We start from the raw sequence: 18,916 nt of genomic DNA on the forward strand, positions 1-18,916 counted from the left end.
CAAAGATGAAATCCAAACTTTTAAACAAAAATTAGAATTTTGAAAAACTTGTTTCTGCAACTACCATGAGCTTCCTAATATTAGAGACTTTTCTTTTGAGAATGTTGTCTTAAAATGTAATTTTTGGATATTTTGTAATTAAATGTAGGAACATTTGGAAAATTTCAATAAGTCAATAAATTACCATTGCATTGTGTTAAAAAGTACAGATAGATAAAAGATAGACCAGTGTATTTTAATGTAATAGTGCACATTAAGTTTATCTTTATTGTTTCACATTCTATATTGGATTTAATCTGTAAGAAATTACCATATTTAAATTGAAATTTACTTATTTGGTTGTTTAATCTTAACATTAAAATACTGAGGTAACTCCCTCCATTCTTTCCTCCCCCATTACAGAAGTCATCATTTGACAAAAAGATATATGTATATATGAAACTATGTTTTATTTCTATTTATATTTCTTATGTTGTGGTAGATTGAATACTTGTATAATACAAGTCATTCTTCATACAATATTTCTGCTGCAGAATATAATATTCTCTTGATTCTATTTATTGCACTGTCCATAAATTCATGTAGACCTTTCTACTTTAAAAAATCACCTATTTATAATTTTTTTTCTTTTTTTGTGGAGCAGTAATATTTCATCACAATCAAATGCCCCAACTTGTTTAGCCATTCCCCAATTGATGGGCATTCCTTCAATTTCTGGTTGTTTGCCACAACAAATAGAGTTGCTACCACTTTTCAAAGTGGTATTAAAGAAGATTATTTATAATTTCTCAAAAGCTATTAAAATCTTTCATTTTCCAACAATAGTTGTGTTTGAAGACATATATTTTTCATATACCCCAAATGGCATATTGTGACTAAATTAATGATTGAATACAGAATCAGAGGTGAGAATCTAATTGTCTTCTTAAGCTAAATATAAGAGATTTGCAAATAGGTGAAATCATATCACTTTTCTCACTACTATTTATTTTGAAGAATTATTTAGTTTCCAATTAATTTTAAATCTGACCTTTTATTGCATTATTGTTTGAAAAAAATTGCATTTATTATTTCTGCTTTCCTACATTTGTTTGCAATGTTTTTACACCCCAGAACATGGTTAATTTTTGTATATGTGCTGTGTACTGCTGTAAAGAAGGTATATTCCTTTTTATCCCTATTTATTTTTCTCTAGGTATCTATTAGCTCTAATTTTTCTAACATGTCATTCAATTCCCTTATTTCTTACTTATTTGTTTTTTGGTTCAATTTAACTAGTTCTGATAAAGGAAAGTTAAGGTCCCCTACTAGTATGGTTTTACTACCTATTTCCTCCTTAAGCTCCTTTAGTTTCTTCTTAGGAAATCAGAATTCTGTACCATTTGGTGCATATATGTTGAGTACTGACATTTCCTCATTATTTATATTACCTTCCATCAAGATGTAATAACCTTCCGTATCTCTTTTAATGAGATTTATTTTTGCTTTAGCTTTGTCTGAGATCATGATTGCTTCTCCTGCCTTGTTTGTCTCAGTTGTAGCCCAGCAAATTCTGCTCCACCCTCTGACTTTTACCCTGTGTATGTCTACCTGCCTTAAGTGTATTTCTTATAGACAACATAAGGTAGGATTCTGGTTTTTAATCCATTCAGCTAACCATTTCCTTTTTATTGGTTAGTTCATACCATTCACATTCACAGTTGTGATTACTGTCTGTGTATTCCCCTTCATTTTTAATTCCTCCTTTGATTATGCCTTTTCTCTTACCCCTCTTACCCCGCCTCCAGCTTTTCACTTTTAGTCAGTCTCCCCCCTTTTCCCTCCCTAATGTTACTTCCCTTCCTACCCCATCCCCTCTTATTGTTCCCCTCTTACTATAGTGCTTTTTAAATTACTTTCCCAACCACTCCCTCTCTCCCTGTATTGCTCCCCTCCTCACCAGCCCATTTTTACACTTCTACATCTCTATAGGACACAATATAATTCTCTGCCCCAATGGATCTGATTGTTTTTCCTGCTTTAAGTCAATTTCAATGTGTATAAGAATTAAGTATTACCTTTCTCCAAACTCTTTCACCCTTCCATTGTATTGGTCTTCTCTCCTCCTCCTCCCCCATTCACACTTTTATGAAATAGAAATTTACCCCATTTTATCTCTCTTCCCATTTCTTAGTATTTTGCTCATTTTTACCACTAGTTTTTTAAAATAATTTTTGACATATCTTGTTTGTCACTGTACAAGTATACCTCTTTTAGCTATCCCGATGATAATAATAGTTTTTAAGAGTTACCAATATCATCATTTTCTATAGGAATACAAATCATTTGAACTAATTGATTTTATAACATTTTTTCCTCTTTATTAATTACCTTTTGGTGATTCTCTTGAGTTCTGTATTGGGATATCAAATTTTCTGTTTAAGTCTGGTCTTTTCTTCAGGAATGCTTGGGAATCTTCTATTTTATTATATGACCATATTTTCCTTGCAAGAATATAGTCAGTTTTTCTTGGTATTTGTTTCTTGGTTGTAGACCCAGTTTTTTTGCTTTCTGGAATATCATATTCCATGCCTGCCAGTCCTTTAGTGTGGGTGCAGCCAGGTCATGTGTAATTATGACTGTGGCTCCATAATATCTGAATAGTCTCTTTTTAGCAGCTTGTACGTATCTTTTTCTTGGTCTGGTAGTTCTTTAACTTGGATTTAACATTCCCAAGCATTGTCAATTGAGGATTTAATGTGGGAGGTGATCTGTGGATTCTTTCAATCTGCACTTTACCCTCTTGTTCAATAATGTCAGGAGAGTTTTCTTGTAGAATGATGTCTAGGCTTTTTCTTTTGTCATGATTTTCTGGTAGTCCAATAATTCTTAAATTGTCTCTTCTGGAACTTTTTTCAATCAATGAGATATTTCATATTTTCCTCAATTTTTTCATTCTTTTGATTTTGTTTTATAGATCCTTGTTTCCTTGTGAAGTCATTTTCTTCTAGTTGTTGGATTCTAATTTTTAAAGACTGAATTTCATCTCTGGTTTTTTGGGTCATTCTTTTCCTTTTGGTCTGTTTTTCTTTGTAGGTCATCCTTCACTTTCTTTACCTTGGTCAATTCTGGCTTTCAAGACACTGTTTTCTGATTTTAGTTCATATGCCTCTGTTTCCAGATGACATATTTTGCTTTATAAGTTCATTTCCAGATTGCCTTTAGCCTCTCTTAATTGTTTTTTTGAATTGCGTTTTGAGTTTTCCAAAGCCTGTGTCCAATTTTCTGGAGTTCCTACATTTTTGCTTGGTGTTCCTTGGTCCTCCTCTGTTCCATTTGCTCTGTCGATTGTAATTTCTTTTCTCTTTTTCTGTTGTTTGCTTATATTTTTTTCCTTCTTTCCCCCTTGTTATTGACTGTTAATCTTGCTCCTCTGATTATTTGCTGGATCTGTAGATTTGGGCTGTTCTCTCTTGAATGGACTTCTTTTCTGTACTGCTGATTGACTGACTAGGTTAGGCTTGATGGTATTAACTTCCCCAGTTGGCAACAGAAGCTGAAAGCTGGGCTTCCCACCCTATTATCAAGAGATTCTGTAGTGATTGCAGTCTTCACCCTTGGAGCTTGGTCAGCAAGGCTTTCAGTGGAGTCAGTGGGGAAGGGGTATTGGAAATTGAGCTTCTCTGGCCTCTGAAGGCTTCTTATCTGTCCTTTTGATAAGATTAAGCCAGGGTGGAGTTGATCTGCAATGCTGGATGTGCTTTAAAACCAAAACCTCAAGAGGAGGGGGGAAAATGGACTGTTTTGACTGAGACTAGGCTGCCCTCTCTGAGCTTCTCCTCCAGCTGCTTCCCTGTGTAAAAATAAATCAGTGAGTTCTAAAATAAAATATTTAGAAGGAAAAACTGTTCCATTATAGGTTCAAAATTTTTCAAAACTGTTTAATTTGCCAATCAGGTTCAAACTGTTCAGATACTTTCAGATACTTTGATAAAGGTAATAAAAAGTATCCTCAGTGATTAAGTGAAGTTCAAATGTGAACTTCCCTTCAGGGCGAGGCGCAAGGATGCTAAAGAGACTCTTATTATAAATATACAATACTTATTTAAATATATAAGGATAAATAAAGGATTTCTAATCCTAAGGGATTCTAAATCCATCCAAATAAACTCCCAGGTTCCACGAGGAACCACTTCTCCTGTGTTTCACAGGCTATACTAATCTTCCCTGATCTGACTAACCCAAATTTATACTATCTAAAACAAACAAACAAACAACAAAAAAAAAAACTATTGCTATTATCTTTATAAATCTTAACTTCACCTCAGGTTGAGTCTCATCAAGAATCTTAACAGACTCAGAGTACAAACCAAAGGCCAGGTTTTTCTTTGGTCTTCTCAGAGTTAGACAATCTATAAAACCACAGTAGTCACTAGTGTTTCCCAAGTTGGGAAAGGAAAACACTGAGCTCCTTCAGATCTTTCCCTCAGAAAGAGAGAGAGAGGAAAAGATGTTACCTCCTTCAGCCCTGAGAGAGAGTCTCAGAGTGTGTCTATGCCAACTTCCAGAGCAAGTAATTGACATAGAAAAACAGTTATAATGGTCACATCTGAAATTAACACGCTCTCTCAGCTCTGCTTCAAACTGCAGTTCTTTTCTCAAGCCAGCCACTTTACTTCTTATCTCTAAACTAATAAAACAATAGTTATTTTCCAATATCGTCCTTATGCCTGCTACTCTGAGCCTGGCACAGCTGTGCCAGCAAGGCACTCCCTCCGGACTAGCTCCCTTGCATCCCCAGAGATTCCAGCAACCACTAGAGACTCAGCACAGTAGATGAGGGAGGGGTCCTAGAATCTTCCTTCTGCCTTTCCCTTGAACCTGAGAGTTCAAGAATTCAGTCTTTTTTTGGCATACCTTTTAAGTTGAATCCAGCAGGAGGTTCCCCCAGCTCTGTCCTGTGGTTAGATTTGGTTTTCTGTCCCCTTGAAGCACTTTGTTTTTGATTGGTGTGGAAGGGTTTTGAGAGAAGTCTGGTCTTTTGCTGCGTCTAAACAGCCATCTTGACTCTGCCCTTCTTCCTTATATTTTTTTAAGGGTGCATTCCTAAGATCAAAAAAATTGAGACCTGCTGCTCTAGGGAGTTTACTTTGTGTTCTTCCCAGTTTGGGGCTAGAAATTATGAACTGACCTTGTATGATCTCCTTTATCTTCCCTTTCCCCAAACCTGCATTTAGTTTCTTTTGTTAGTTTGATTCTAGAATTCCCAGTTGATTCAGTATGTATTTACTCTGTCCAAGAAGTATACTATTTAGCTTTATAGTCACCTAGGTGTCTCTGATCTTTTCAAATAAATATTTTTTCTATCTCCTGAAATGTCTATTTGGGACACATGATGGTGGGGACAGGACTTTTCTGAAGTTAGAAGAATCTTCCCTTGTAAGGGTTCATCACACCTGGTTTACCTACCTTCCAGGATTATTGTGAGCATAAAATGAGGTAATAATTGTAATGTATTTAGTACATAGTAAACACTACATAAATTTTATCTATTATTTTTATGAAGAAGATTGCACTTGATATATCTTGAAATTTCAAGAAACAGAAGTGAGAAAAATATTTAAATCATGTAGGATAACTTGTGCAAAAGCCTGGAGCCAGAAAATGAATTATCATCTATAGGGAACATTAAATGGATCAATTTGCCTTGAATATTGGTACCTTGAGGGAGCAATATCTTAAAAAAAAGTCTATGCTATTTAAATCAAAGTTTGAACTGTGAGAAAAATGGATCGAAGAAAAGAGATATGAATTAAGATAAATTAAGAAAATATTAGAGTTGGCAATAGGGACATCTAGGTGGTTCAGTGAATAGAAAGCTGGACCTGGAGTCAGGAAGACTCATCTTTCTGAGTTCAAATCTGGCTTCAGACAATCAGCAACTGTGTGAATTTGGGTAAGTCACTTAACCCTGTTTGCCTTAGTTTCCTCATCTGTTAAATGTGCTGGACAAAGAAATGGCAACGAATTCTAGTATTTTTAATAAGAAAAAGGAGTCATGGAGAGTTGTACATGACTGAAAGGCATGAACAATAATAACAAAAGATTTGTCATGGTAAAAATTATTAGAACCTGAGATAGGGTGGTGATTGTAGAAAGGGAGAGGAAAAATTGAATGTGAAAAATGTTGAGGACACAGAATCTATAGGACTTGACAAATGATTGAATGAAGGGTGAATTTTGAGGGAAAACAAAGAATTGGCCATGACTGAGAATAGAAGATAATAAAAGATGGATGTAATATCTGTTTTAAAACTCCTTCATCCTAAAGGCCAGTAATTTAGATGAAGCTCATATAGTGATATTTTAAACATTTTTTTTTTTTGCAGTTAATCATTTTGGGGGTTTCAGTTACTGTTAGGTAGTGCTGTCATATTTTGAGGCAGAATGTCTTGCCAGAGTTAATAATAATAAGGGCAGAGGATGGATTTGAAGTGAACTTCTAAATAGGCAAATCACTTTTCTATTGAGAAGACTATGGTTTTCCTATCATTATTGCCATCACCACAGATATTTATTAAGAATTTTGTACTGTTAGACCAGAAAAAAAAGTTACATTGATATTAATCTTCCTTTCTAGAACTCTATGAAAACTTGTAGTTATAGACACATGACATAGAAAACTTGCCAAACATAAAACAAACATTGTTAGGATAAAAAATTATAACATAGTTAAGAAATTGAGATTTTTCTGGGTATTTACATAGGTTTAGGGAAGAGGTCGTCAATATTTTTCTTCCTTATATTAGGAAATCAATTAATGAATCTCTGATTTATTTTATTTATGTCTTGTTTGTAGCTAGTTGTTCATATGTCATCTTCCACATTAGATTGTTTGTTTCTTGAGGTCAGCTATTGCTTTTGCCTTTTTTTAGTAAATACCCCATACTTTGCTTGTTTGGCACAAGTTAAGAATTTAATAAATATGTGCTGATGTATTGACTGTGTAAAGATAATTTTAGTGTTGTGACTTAATCTAGATTTAAATGGTCGCCAAATAAAATTCCCAAGTCAGTCTGGAAATTATGGAGATTTTCTAAGGAATTAAGGAAAGGGGAGACACACACACACACACACACACACACACACAGAGAGAGAGAGAGAGAGAGAGAGAGAGAGAGAGAGAGAGAGAGAGAGGAGAGAGAGAGGAGAGAGAGAGAGAGAGAAGAGAGAGAGAAAGAGAGAGAGAGAGAGAGAGAGAGAGAGAGAGAGAGAGAGAGAGAGAGAAGAGAAGAGAGAGAGAGAGAGAGAGAGAGAGAGAGAGAGAGAGAGAGAGAGAGAGAGAGAGAAGAGAGAGAGAGAGAGAGAGAGAGAGAGAGAGAGAGAGAGAGAGAGAGAGAGAGAGAGAGAGAGATCGAGCAGTAGTTAAAGGCCTTGGCCAAAGTGGCCTCCCTGAGCCTTAAGAGAGACTAGTCAGTCTTTTATCACTCACTACAAGATTTGTCCCAAGCAAAATTCCAGTCCTTCACTGAAATCCTCAACTCCTAAACTGAGTTCAGAGAGCCACCTCCTCCAACTAACTCCAAACTCCAGCTAAGTTCAGAGAGCCAGCTTTGACTACTGACCTCCAATTCAGCTTCCAAAGCTGAACTAACCTCAATTTCGATCTCCCCTTCCTTTTTTTTAAATAATATTTTATTTGATCATTTCCAAGCATTATTCATTAAAGACAAAGATCATTTTCTTTTCCTCCCCCCCACCCCCCATAGCCGACGCGTGATTCCACTGGGTGTCACATGTGTTCTTGATTCAAACCCATTTCTATGTTGTCAATATTTGCATTAGAGTTTCGTTTAGAGTCTCTCCTCTGTCATGTCCCCTCAACCGCTGTAGACAGGCAGTTGCTTTTCCTCAGTGGTTCCACTCCCATAGTTTATCCTTTCCTTATGAATAGTGTTTTTTCTCCTAGATCCCTGCAGATTGTTCCGGGACATTATACCACCACCAATCTCGGAGAAGTCCATTACATTCGATTATACCACAGTGTATTAGTCTCTGAGTACAATGTTCTCCTGGTTCTGCTCCTCTCGCTCTGCATCACTTCCTGGAGGTTGTAACAGTCTCCATGGAATTCCTCCACTTTATTATTCCTTTTAGCACAATAGTATTCCATCACCAACATATACCACAATTTGCTCAGCCATTCCCCAATTGATGGGCCTACCCTCGCTTTCCAGTTTTTGGCCACCACAAAGAGCGCAGCTATCAATATTTTTGTACAAGTCTTTTTGTCCATTATCTCTGTGGGGTACAGACCCAGCAGTGCTATGGCTGGATCAAAGGGTAGACATTCTTTTATCACCCTTTGGGCATAGTTCCAAATTGCCCTCCAGAATGGTTGGATCAGTTCACAACTCCACCAGCAATGAATTAATGTCCCTACTTTTCCACATCCCCTCCAGCATTCATTACTTTCCTTTGCTATCATGCTAGCCAGTCTGCTTGGTGTGAGGTGATACCTCAGAGTTGTTTTGATTTGCATCTCTCTGATTATAAGAGATTTAGAAAGCTTCTTCATGTGCTTATTAATAGTTTTGATTTCTTTATCTGAGAACTGCCTATCCATGTCCCTTGCCCATTTGTCAATTGGAGAATGGCTTGATTTTTTGTACAATTGATTTAGCTTTTTATAAATTGGAGTAATTAAACCTTTGTCAGAGGTTTCTATGAAGATTTTTTCCCAATTTGTTGTTTCCCTTCTGATTTTAGTTACATTGGTTTTGTTTGTACAAAAGCTTTTTAATTTGATGTAGTCAAAATTATTTATTTTACATTTTGTGATTCTTTCTATGTCTTGCTTGGTTTTAAAGCCTTTCCCCTCCCAAAGGTCTGACATGTATACTATTCTGTGTTTACCCAATTTACTTATGGTTTCCTTCTTTATGTTTAAGTCATTCACCTATTTTGAATTTATCTTGGTGTAGGGTGTGAGGTGTTGATCTATTCCTAGATCAACACCTGTGAGGTGTTGTCTTTTGGGGGTTTAGTGTAGAAGGTGTTCTGTGTGCTCTGTCAGTGGCTGTATTGCCCCCTTATTCTAGAATCTCTGGGCAATTTTCTTTGATTATCTCTTGTATTAGGATGTGGAATTTGCTGTTTATTTCTGGTTTTTCTGGAAGTCCAATTATTCTTAAATTATCTCTTCTCCCTCTATTTTCCAAATCTGTCACTTTGTCAGTGAGATATTTTATGTTCTCTTCTAATTTCTTGGTATTTTGGCTTTGCTTTATTAGTTCTTGCTTTAAAGCCTGGTTTTCCTTTTCACTTTGGTCAGACTGGTTTTGTAGATGCGTGAATTTCTTTTGCATTATTTCCCACTTTTCCTCCCAGAAGGCTTCCATCTTTTTGATCATTTCAGATTCAAATTCTTCATGGCTTTGTGGAGAGTTTCCATTTCCTTTGGAAGGTTTTGGAGCATTTGCTTGTGTTTCCTCTTCTATCTCCTCTGTGTTTTGTATTTTTGCTCCATAAAATGTGTCCAAAGTCGCCCCCTTCTTCTTGTTTTTTTTTTTTTTTTTAATTTTGGGACTCTTGTGCTTCTGTGGAGTTTGCCATCTCTATCTGAGTGGGGGGGGGGATTAGCTTTTCTTATCTCTGTCTGGTGTTCAGAGGTTTTAGCCCTAGGCAGATTGTCCGTTCTATGCAGTTGTTGTTCTGTCTTCCCAGGAAGCCAGGAGTTGCTGGTGTGTCCCTGTTACTGCCCTCCTCTCCTCGGCACCCTCCTGATGCTTCTCCATTTCCTTACTTCCATGCTCTAAGCCTAGCTTGGCCCTTGTTCCTGTGCCTTAGCCAGAGCCTGCACTCTGTGGAGGGAGGGGCCGCGGCTTCTGGGAGCTCTGAGGGCTCCTAATGAGATTAGCTTTCCCTGGGTTGAATTTAGTATGCCTTGAGGCAGGGACTTTTTCCGTGAGACTCCGATGGAAGGATCCAGTCAGGGGGTTACAAGCTCCCCCCTCTTTCTCTGTTTCCCTGTTGTCTGGGTGCCCCCTTGACTGGGTTAGGTTGTTTTCAGGATGTGGCCTTCAGAATAGCCAGCTCCGAAGTCCCTTTTGCCAGTCCTGAGGGTTGCTGTTGCTTCAGAAGACCCTGCTCTCTGAGGGGGAGGGACCTTGGCTTCCTGGAGCTCTGGGTGAGGGCTCCTGATAAGAAGATTAGCTTTCCCTGGGTTGAATTGAGTGTGCCCTGAGGCAGGGACCTGAGACTTGGATGGAGGGATCCTGTTAGGGGGTTATAAGCTCCCCCCCCATCTCTCTGTTTCCCTGCTGTCTGGGTGCCCCCTCGAGTGGGTCAGGTTGTTTTCAGGATGTGGCCTTCAGAATAGCCGGCCCTGGGGTCCTTTTGCCAGCCCTGGGGGTTACTGTTGTTTCCGAAGATCCTGCTCTCTGAGGGGGAGGGGCCGCGACTTCCCCGAGCTCAGGCCGAGGGCTCCTTATAAGAAGATTAGCTTTTCCTGTGTTGAACTGAGATTCGGATGGAAGGTTCCAGCCAGGGGGTTACAAGCTCCCCAGTCTCTCTCTGTTTCCCTGCTGTCTGGGTGCCCCCGCAACTGGGTCAGGTTGTTTTCAGGGTGTGGCCTTCAGAATAGCCGGCCCTGGGGTCCTTTTGCCAGCCCTGCTGGTTACTGTTGTTTCCAAAGACCCTGCTCTCTGAGGGGGAGGGGCTGCGGCTTCCTGGAGCTCTGGGCGAGGGCTCCTAATAAGAAGATTAGCTTTCCCTGGGTTGAATTGAGTATGCCCTGAGGTAGGGACTTCCCTGAGACTCAGATGGAAGGATCCAGCCAGGGGGTTACAAGCTCCCCCCGTCTCTCTGTTTCCTTGCTGTCTGGGTGCCTCCTCGACTGGGTCAGGTTGTTTTCAGGATGTGGCCTTCAGAATAGCAGGCTCCCAAGGCCCTTTTGCCAGTCCTGAGGGTTGCTGTTGTTTCAGAAGACCCTGCTCTCTGAGGGGGAGGGGCTGCAGCTTTTCAGAGCTCCGAGGGCTCCTCCCAGCAGGCCGTGGGGCTCTGAGGTTGCCTCTGCTGCCTCGGACTCGGACTTGGACTTGGCGCTCTGGGTTGGGGGGGATGGGTCCTAGGGCCTTCCTTCTGCCTACCCCTTAGGTCCGAGTGGTCTTGGGTTCTGGCTTTTGGGGGGGGGCATACCATTTGATCTAGGTCCAGGTCCAGGAGGAGGACTCCCGGGGTCTATGCTGTTGATCGTTTTTGAATTTCGGTGCCCTAGGAGCATTCGGTTTGAGATCTGTAAGGAAGGGTTTCAGGAGATCTGCACTTTAGCTTTCTCTAAGCCGCCATCTTGATTGGAAGTCTCCCCTTCCTTTTAAAGAAATTTTCTCTTGTGTCACCTCCCCTAAATTTTCACATCTACCAATCATAGTAGACACTTTTTCCTAGGACTGCCCATTCTTAGTTCATACCATTCTTTAGTTCTCACCTTCTCTGGGTAGACAAAAACTTCACACATCTTTTGTTAAACTTTCCTTTTGTAAGTTGCTTGAGCTTTTTGTGATTAATTTAACATTTATAGGTACTTAGCACCCTTTTGTATTAGATCAAAAAATAGACCTAGCTTAGTGTTTTTTCTTCACTATAAGTATGGGTTGGGGATTTTTCATTGTTCAGTAAGGAGTTTTACAACTTTATCTTCCCCTAAAGTATGCCTAAGTATGGGTGGAGTAATGTTTAAATTCCCAATACATTCCTGATCAAGTACCTCCATTTGTCTGAGTAATTTTTAAGATTCACAACTGATTAAACACCTTTTGTGTGCCAGGTAGTGTGGCAGGTGCTATTCAAAATTCCAATAATCCATATCCTCAGGAAGCTTATGTCTCATTGGGAAAGGCAACATGCAAGTTATATACAAAATAAATAAAAAGATTTTTCAAGGGATAAGGAGAGTGAGACATCATTGGGTAGAAAAATAAACAGAGGCCTCAAACAGAAATTGGCACCTTAGATAAATTTTGAATCTTAAGGGATTCTAAGAGACTGAAGTGAGGGAAAAACTTGAGGTGGAATAGAAAAATAAGGTGACCTATTTGCCTGGATCCTGTATGTATGAATATATGAAAGGGTAAATTGTGTAATAAACCTAGAAGAATCACTCGAGATTAGATTGTAAAAGGTTTTAAATATCAAATAGATAAATTAGTATTTGATTATAAAGGTAATAAGGAGAATATCCAGGGAAATAATGAAAAAAATGCAAAGTAAGGTGACCTTGCAGTCCCAGATCTCAAACTATACTATAAAGCAGTGGTCATCAAAAAAATATGGTAATGACTAAGAGACAGAAAGGAGGATCTGTGGAATAGACTTGGGGTAAGTGACCTCAGTAAGACAGTCTATGATAAGCCCAAAGATCCCAGTTTGGGGGACCAAAACTCACTATTTGATAAAAACTGCTGGAAAAATTGGAAGACCGTATGGGAGAGATTAGGTTTGGATCAACACCTCACACCCTACACCAAGATAAACTCAGAATGGGTGAATGACTTGAATATAAAGAAGGAAACTATAAGTAAATTAGGTGAAAACAGAATAGTATACATCAGACCTTTGGGAAGGGAAAGATTTTAAAACCAAGCAAGACTTAGAAAGAGTCACAAAATGTAAAATCAATAATATCGATCACATCAAATTAAAAAGTTTTTGTACATACAAAACCAATGTAACCAAAATTAGAAGGGAAATAACAAACTGGGAAACAATCTTCATAACAAAAACCTCTGACAAAGGTCTAATTATTTAAATTTACAAAGAGCTAAATCAATTGTATAAAAACACAAGGCATTCTCCAATTGATAAATGGGCAAGGGACATGAATAGGCAGTTTTCAGTCAAAGAAATCAAAACTATTAATAAGCACATGAAAAAGTGTTCTAAATCTCTTATAATTAGAGAGATGCAAATTAAAACAACTCTGAGGTATCATCTAACACCTAGCAGATTGGCTAACATGACAGCAATGGAAAGAAATGAATGCTGGAGGGGATGTGGCAAAGACGGGAAATTAATACATTGCTGGTGGAGTTGTGAATTGATCCAACCATTCTGGAGGGCAATTTGGAACTATGTCCAAAGGGCACTAAAAGACTATCTGCCCTTTGATCCAGCCATAACACTGCTGGGTTTGTTCCCCAAAGAGATAATGAGGAAAAAGACTTGTACAAGAATATTGATAGCTGTGCTCTTTGTTGTGGCAAAAAATTGGAAAATGAGGGGATGCCCTTCAATTGGGGAATGACTGAACAAATTGTGGTATCTGTTGGTGATGGAATACTATTGTGATAAAAGGAATAATAAAGTGGAGGAATTCCATGGGGACTTGAACAACCTCCAGGAAGTGATGCAGAGCGAAAGGAGCAGAACCAGGAAAATATTGTACACAGAGACTGATACACTGTGGTACAATCGAAGGTAATGGATTTCTCCATTAGTGGCAATGCAGTGATCCTTAACAATCTGGAGAGATGTATGAGAAAGAACACTATCCACATCCACAGGAAAAACTGTGGGAGTAGAAACACAGAAGAAAAACAACTGCTTGACTACATGGGTTGAGGGGATATGGCTGGGGTTGTAGACTCTTAAATGAATATCCCAGGACAAGCATGGAAATGGGAATTGCGCATTGACTATGGGAGGGGTTGTGGTAGGGGAGGGAGGAATAGGAAATGATTTTTGTAACCAAGGAATAATGTTTGAAATTGACCAAATTAAAAAAAAAAATAATGTTAAATTAAAAAAATAAAAGTAATAAGGAACCAGTATAATTTATTTCATAGGGGAAGGACATTGAAATGTACATCAGGAAAATCACTTTGAAGATTCATAATGGAGATGGATTTCCAGGAGCTGCTTAAAATAAAGAAGAGGGAAGCTGCTTGAAAACTGAGAATGAAACAGCAGTATGGGCTTATGGAGTAAGGTACAGGAAGCCTTGGAATTGGTTTTGAAATGAAGTGATTTTAAACCAGAGCTAAAATTCTACTGGGATGCTATTCACCTCGCTTAGTAAGTATTTGCTAGAGTGAAAAATAAAAACAAAAAATAGCAAATGTCTTGTAATTCAAATGTTTATAAGGGTTCCTATAAAATGCAGAATGTAGCTAACAGAATATTTTTTGACAGATTTCAGGGGCTGGACCCTGACTGCGGCACTCAGGGTTCGTTTGATGGGGTTAGAGAAATGACTTTTGTGATGATAGAACAGGATTGTGATCTTCAGGAATAAGTGTCTCATACCAAAAGTAGGTTGAAATAATAAACCCTCTGGAGGGAAAAAATAAATGGGTTTTAAAAGTACATGGAAAAGAGGACAGCTAGGTACTGAGAGGTTAGAGAGGCAGGCCTAGAGATGGGAGGTCCTGGGTTCAAATGTGACCTCAGACACTTCCTAACTGCGTGACTGTGAGCAAATCATTTAATTCCAATTGTCTGACTCTTGCCCCATTTCTGCCTTAGAAACATACAGTATTGATTCTAAGAAAGAAGTTAAGGATTAAAAAAAAATCTACATGAAGTTTTCAGCTGAGGGCACAGCTTTATATGTGTACATTTAGTCCTTGGAGATGGAGCTTTTAGACTTTATTTTAATTTTTTTTAAACTCTTTTTTTCTGGGATGAAGAACTTTTATACAACACAAACATTTAGGACCCAGGCAGTGGTCTTCAAGTATAAATGGTTGTATAGAATGCCTGGAAAAGTATACTTACCTCCCAAGTCTCTTTTGTGTTTCATTCTGTTGCTCTTGTCTGCTCTTAGAGACAGCTATTTTCAGAGTATTGCTATAGGAAAAGTGTCCAACTGAAGCTGTTTCAAGGGAAGTAGGAAGATAGGGCCAACTTTACTTGCCCAGGCATAGAAACACATGTGAAGCTTACAAGATTTCAGGTTTGTCAAACTATTTTAGATTTTCTGTCAACAGAAATAGAGAAATTTGGAGGAGGGATTTTATGGGCAGAGTGATTATACGAGTTAGGTTTGACCCTGTTAAGATACCTATTGGACAATCAGGTAGAAATGTCTCACAGGCAATTGATAATATAGGATTAGAGTTCATAAGAGAGATTTATAGAAGTTCACAAGAGGCTTTATAGAAGTATCTGGGAGTGACTTACCTAGAAATCATTATTGATCCTACAGAAATTAATAAGATTGCTAAGGAAGAAGTGAAGAGAGACATAAGCAGAGGAACAAAGAATAGAAATTTAATAGTAGACGGATACTACTTTTATTAAAACCCAGGAAAGATTCCAGGGATGGTCATTGGAATTGAAGAGAAGATTATATGATTTATGGAAAGAATCTCATTGAGATGAGTAGCAATGATACTAGAGGAGATAATAAAGATGTTTTTGTGTTTGCTTTTTCCTTTTATTTTGTTTCTCCCTAGCTGATGTTGACTCAAAAATGGAAATATGTGAATAAGGGAAATGGGACTAGGGATATTCACACTGCAGGATGAAGAATTAGGAACTGATAGTAATTACATCTCTAGAAACCCCTGATATTTGATCTGAGTCAGTCATTGTAGGTCAAATTGATTCTGACTTCCAGGAATCCAGAATCTCTTATACTTTGAGATTCCTCATAACTGAGGAAGGATCCCTGAACATAGAACTACACTTGTGCTCAGCACTTAACCTAGAGCCTCATCCCAGGGTGGCAGAGGAGAGGTGCACCTAAGAGATCTCCAATATGTAGCTTTCTGCACTTGGAGAAGAAAAGATTAACATAACTATGTTAAGGATTCTAAGCCTCAGGATGTGAGCTGGGTCCTTTTCAGACTAGGTTCTCTAATACTTTGGATATTCTAAATGCCTAAGAAAGCTTAGAGTTATCTGGATTGGGTGGGAAACAGTATAGAAATTGGCAAAGAGATGAAATTGAATGGATATTTAAAAAAAATTATTAAGTACCCACTATGAACAAGGTTATATTCTAGGCTCTGGAGATGCAGTGATAGTTCTGGCAATACCTCTGCACAAAAATAATGAGCTTTCTTTGTAGAGTCTAGGATATTTGATAGCAGATCAGAGACGACCAAAGAGAGATTTGTTGTAGGAGTTTGCGATATAACAGGAATAAAGAAATTGAAATGTTACATGTGATTAAAAACCACAATTATGTGCTTTGTGCTAAGACTTTTAAATATGAACTTTATGTGTGAAAAAATTAAATGAGAAACTACATAAGTACATTTTACCATATGTATATTTTGAGAAAAGACACAATTCTGAGCTATGATTAAACAGTTCTAGTGAGGGCCCCTTCTACTTCTAAAATTCTTTAAGAATGTGTTTATGAACCCATAAAATAATTTTAAGAGCAGTTTTTAGTAAGTAAATTGGCTGAATGAAAATTATAGTTATTCGCTTAATTCGTTTTCCTTTTAAATGGGAATATGGCATGACATTATAGGCAGCCAGGTGGTACAGTGAGAAAGCACTGTGTCAGGAAAGCCTGAATTCAATTACAGTTTCATACAATTCATAGCTATATGATCTCAAACAATTCCCTAACCTTGTATGTGTCTCAGTTTTCTTATGTACATAATGGAGATAATATAGCATCTACCTCAGTGTGGTTGTGAAGATAAAAATAAAACTTTTGATGTTAGGATTTTAAGACTCTCCCAAGGATAGAAAGCCTGTCACTATTTTACAATGGTGAAAAGTGAATCCATTTTTGTGTATCACATTTTCTTCCTACAATCTCCACTCATGTCTACCATGATTGTCTCATGTTATAGAGGTGATGTTAGGTTTTTGAAGGCTATGTTAGTGGAGTACAAGCTTTCTCAATTTCTATTAAACAAGAAAATACTCCAATGTGGGGACTTGCAGTAGGCCAATTTATTTTAATTTGGAGAAACATTATTAGAGATTTGATCAGAAGAACTTTTGAGGACTATCTAGTAAAGTATAGACAGTTTATAATGTGCATTGGCAGAGGGAGTCCTGAAACCAAGAAATACACAAATACTTTGACTATTTAAATTCAAGAACAAAGATGATGTAGATGTGGTGTGGTAGAAAGAACACTGAAGTGGGAATCATCAGTTTTGCATTTGATTTTTGTTCTGTGGCTTCAAGCAAGATACCAACTCAATGAACTTCAATTTATTTATTAGTTTAAAAAGGTTAGATTTGATAATCTCTATGTTCTTGCAATTCTATCTTTGCATAAATCTAAATATTGATTGATGTTCTACTTCCAACAAAGTTATGATAAGAAATCATCTCAGGCATAGTTCTGAGATGAAAAGTAACTTTTAAGATCTCAAGAAACCTGAGCTCATTTAAAAAAATTTCCTTTTGTCTTTCTTCATATCATAATTGAATTTTAATAAATTGATTTGGAATTTCCATCTCTGCAGAATATACAGCCTCAAAAAAATTAAAACCAAGCCTTTCCAACCAAATGTATTCATAACTTCTCTCTATTTGGGTTTCCTATGAAATATTTCCCTGATTGGTAACCATTTATAAACTTAGACATTAAGTTCTAAAAGTGTAAAATTGTTCTGATACCACAGAAGAATTTTCTTTCACTAGGGAAGGTAGTAAATTTACAGACACAGTTAAAAAATGTGTCATGTGTGTAATCTTTTTTTAACATGTAATAGCAATCAAAGGAATTGATATATACTTTTAAAATATTGCCCTTATGACATATGCTGATGGATTTTTGTTTTTTAAATAACCATTGGTGTTTAATAATACATTGGTGTCAGAGTGCAGTGCATTATCATTTTTCTAAGTCTTGTTTTCCTGTTCTAACTCTGATTCTTTGATAGCTCAATTCAATTTTAAGTACCTCCTCATATATAATTTCCATGCACCTTTGAAAAAATGTTACTTTAAAGAAATAAGCTATAGGACCAGTAAGCATTTATGAAATGTAAAAAGATGGCAAACAGCATATTGAAGGAGCATTAATGACTGTCCAGAGAGATTCCACAGAGTTTCAGTAGTTAATACAATTCCTGAAATCCACAGTGGAGTTCAAATTTAAAAATCTTTGCATTCAGCTGAACACTTTTTCTAATGTTGTCTTTGTCTGAGTTCATGATTGCTTCCCTTGAATTTTTTAACTTTAGCTGAAGCAGAACAGATTCTGCTCCAGCCCCTTATTTTAACTCTGAGTGTATTGCTCTGTTTCAAGTGTATTTCCTGTAAACAACATATTGTTGGATTCTGATGTTCAATCCCTTCTGTGATCCACTTCCATTTTATGGGTGAGTTCATCCAAATCACATTCACAGTTATGACTACTAACTGTGTTTTTCCCTCCATCTAGTTTTCTTCCTTCTCCCCCTCCCCCTTCTCTCATTTTGTCCTGTCCCCCCTCTAAGGTCTATTGTGCTTCTGATCACTGTCTTCTTTTATCTGCCTTGGCTTTGATCACCTCTTCTTTCCTTCATCCTCTTCCCCTTCTACTATACCATTGGATAAGATGTATTTTTTTTATCAGTTGAACATGTGTATATATTTTCCTTTTTAAACTATTTAGACCTGCCTGAGGTTCAAGCATTGTCCTCCCCACCTTTCCCTACAATTTCCCTTTTTCCTGTGAAAGCTCCTCCTTGGAGGTCTCTTTTATAAGAGAAAAATTTCCCCATTCTTCCCTTATATGGTGATTCTTACCTAACTTTTTGTTTTTCTTATCATCCAACATAACTGAATCACTCTCATATCCATTTTCTATGTAGCCTTCTAGCCTACTTAATAATGATAAAGTTCTTACATGATAAATGCATCACCTTCTCATATAGAAAGATACACATTTTAAGGTTATTGAGACCCTTATGAATTTTCGTAAATGTTTACCCTTCTGTACTCCTCTTAAAACATATTTGAAAGTCAAATTTTT

The 18,916-nt window shown here is 37.4% G+C and overlaps 1 long non-coding RNA gene across 1 annotated transcript; it reads right to left on the reverse strand.

Annotated features, from left to right (window-relative positions):
• Nucleotides 1–2,334: 2,334 nt before the first annotated feature.
• LOC130457162 (uncharacterized) lies at nt 2,335–7,048 on the reverse strand. Its single transcript, XR_008916242.1, has 2 exons — nt 4,897–7,048; nt 2,335–3,832 (listed from the first exon to the last, which is right to left on the reverse strand). It is a non-coding gene; the product is annotated as an uncharacterized LOC130457162 (long non-coding RNA).
• Between the last annotated feature and the right edge of the window lie 11,868 nt (nt 7,049–18,916).

The sequence above is a fragment of the Monodelphis domestica genome, chromosome 2 (assembly GCF_027887165.1).
Source record: "Monodelphis domestica isolate mMonDom1 chromosome 2, mMonDom1.pri, whole genome shotgun sequence".
Classification (NCBI taxonomy): Eukaryota; Metazoa; Chordata; class Mammalia; order Didelphimorphia; family Didelphidae; genus Monodelphis; species Monodelphis domestica.